This window comes from Lygodium microphyllum, chromosome 7 (assembly GCF_053477565.2).
Source record: "Lygodium microphyllum isolate KBCC chromosome 7, Lygodium_microphyllum_v1.1.10, whole genome shotgun sequence".
NCBI lineage: Eukaryota > Viridiplantae > Streptophyta > Polypodiopsida > Schizaeales > Lygodiaceae > Lygodium > Lygodium microphyllum.
This window is the reverse complement of record NC_141141.1, coordinates 40,219,525-40,222,471: the sequence shown is the minus strand read 5'-3', so window position 1 is coordinate 40,222,471 and position 2,947 is coordinate 40,219,525. Positions and strand designations below refer to the sequence as shown.

Below are 2,947 nucleotides of genomic sequence, written 5' to 3'. Positions count from 1 at the left end.
TAGACGAAAGGTAATGATTACAAGGCAAAATAGGGTCATTACAGTGCTAAACAGGGTGCAGTCCAAACAGGGACAGATTTGGAAAAGTTGCTACAGAAATTAGTAGCATCATTATAACGACAAAGTAACAATTGGAAGTGATACTAGACATCATAAGCTTCGAGTGGAGCCATTAAACGTCTCATTTGGACACATATTTCTCGAGCTAGAGCCTATTTGGTACCGACAGTTCACTAGCAGTTTACTGTGGACAGTTCTGGAAATTCTTAAACAAAGAGGGGTATTGCTACTCCTAAATTCAAACCAGGATTTCTACTTGATACTAGACATCCTAACCTTCGAGTCAAGCTATCATACACCACTTGTCAGAGAGAGAACTAGGGAGAGAGAAAGAGGAGAGAGAAATACTGCAAAGGAGAGAGAAAGACTGCAGGAAGAGAGAGAAATAGAGTGACGAGGAGAGAGAAAGACTAGAATTGGAGAGAGAAAGACAAGAAAGATGAAGAAGCCATGGAAGCTTAGAGCAAGAAGGGAGAGAAAGATTGTAAAATGTATTGATTTGTCAAAAGATATGAAAAATTACAACTTATCTCCTTATATACCAATGTCAGTGTGACATGGCATATTATCAACATTTTTAACTATTCCCAACTTCTTACAATCCATCCCTTCCCAGTATTGCTACTCCTAAATTCAAAGCAGGATTTCTACTTGATACTAGACATCCTAACCTTCGAGTCAAGCTATCATACACCTTATTTGGACTTCTATTTTTCAAGGAACAGCATATCTCTTCAACTTGACTGCAATGGCAACAGCTAAGAACAATAGCTCCAGCTCTAGTGAACAACGTTGGCTTTAAATATAGGCTAAAATGGACAAACTTGGACAAGGTTGGCTTCAAACACAGGCTAAAATGGACAAACGTAGACAAGATCAGCTTCAAAGAAAAGCTAATATTGACAAACTTGTAGTTTCGATTCAACAGTGTATTCCCGGGGGGTCCACCTTATAGGCCCGTAGGTGTAGCACGTGCACTCAACAGGAGGGGGTTTAATATCAGTTTCACCTACAGATTTAAAATGAAAGAAGGGGGTTAAATATTGTATACTGAGAAATTAAAATAAGGGGTATTTTTATCCATAAATCTTCAGAACTAGGTTGTTAGTACACACACACACACACACACACACACACACACACACACACACTACAAGGTATTATGGATATACCGACACGGCCTATCGACGCAAAAATCGGTATATGCCTCGGTATAAGTCTTTCTATACATCTCGGTATGTGCATCGGTATACAAAAATACTGAGGCGTATAGGGAGAGAGAGAGAGAGAGAGAGAGAGAGAACCTCTCTTGACTTTCACATCCATGCACGAGATGATATATATATAAATTAAAATAATATATATTAATAATATTCACCATCTCTTTATGTGTGTCTGTGTGTATGTATGTGTACACACACACACACACACACACACACACACATTTATATATTCATATATATAGTCACAGGGGGAGGGATATATTAATATTAATATATATTGCACATACGCAAAAGTTGGGGGGTATATTAATATTCATTTATATTATATTGCATGAATGCAAAAGTCAAGGGGCATGCTCAAGAAAGTTAGTAGAAGAGTCGGTCAAGGGTGTATATTAATATTAATATATATTATATTACATAAACACAAAAGTTAGGGGATATATTAATATTAATTTATATTATATTGCACAGATGCAAAAGTCAAGGGGCGCACCGTGCACCATGTGGTGACTTGGATGGGTAGTGTGGGAAGGGCTCTGCGTGCGGCACGTGCCTCCCCTAGGTTAATATTAGTATAGATGCATTATTAATATCTATACATGTCAAGTTTGCTATCTCAAAAAAGTTTCTTAGACTTGAATATATAATTTCAAATTTCTAGTAGACTTTTAAATCTTCAAAGCTTTATTATATTCGATATCTATATAACGGATATCATATTTACTATTAATATCTATCTTTTCTTCATAATATGTTTTTGAGATTCGATGCTTTGCATTATAACATGTTGTGACATTCAAGACTTTGCAACACAAACTATCATTACAAACCATGAAAAATACACATGAATTTCTAAGATTGAATATCAAAAGATTGGTTTGATATACATATCATTATTCTAGATAGCGAAAGTTTTCAAGAATACACTTGCAAAAACTTAGTAAAAATAGTAGCGCAAAGTATTTTATTTTTTTGATTGTTGTAAAGAAAATAATTTTATCTACAAAAATCCTAAAAACGCAATGGCAGGGACCATATTCATCAGAAGATGAACTTGTTATAAACCAGGAAATGTTCTTTACCTTCGAATCGGGGGCCTGCAGCTTATCATGGCTCACCATGCGTGGCTGGACGCTGGCAACACTTCCGTGCAAGAGCAGGTAAGAAATCTGCGCGCGGTTCTCTCTTTTATCAAGCCAGACCTGCAATAGTCTTGGCTTACCTTTGTTGCTTGCCACACAGGTGAGAAGAGATGCAGTGCTCGCTAGGACCTTGCAAGATGAAGAACAAATCATCTCGATGATGACTTCTCGGGACTCTAAGGGTCAGATATGATGTTGGTGCTTGTAGATTCTATGCGATGGCATAATCGAAATTCTAAGCGGGATTTTCACCATTGAATTCTGCAGCGGCGGAGGAGCACCAGGGAGGAAGCAGCTCTAGACTGGTATGTGGTAGAATGCTTCCAGATATTTACATACTTGGGGGGGGAATCGAAAGCGTAACCTCTCATTGATTGATGTAGTAACCGAAGCTTAAGCATGCACCTGTTTTCACAGAAGGTCACACCCTCATCTTAAAGATTGATAGACTTGCCTTTATTAGTCGAACCTTGATTCTCCTGAGGCATGGCTGCTAACAGCTGATTTATTGTGCGTTCA

General features: G+C 37.8%; 1 long non-coding RNA gene across 1 annotated transcript; it reads left to right on the top strand.

The window, feature by feature from the left end:
* The first annotated feature begins 2,421 nt into the window (after window positions 1-2,421).
* Window positions 2,422-2,734, top strand: LOC148033376 (uncharacterized). The gene is made up of 3 exons (XR_015691459.1): window positions 2,422-2,446; window positions 2,529-2,610; window positions 2,696-2,734. It is a non-coding gene; the product is annotated as an uncharacterized LOC148033376 (long non-coding RNA).
* The last annotated feature ends 213 nt before the right edge of the window (window positions 2,735-2,947 follow it).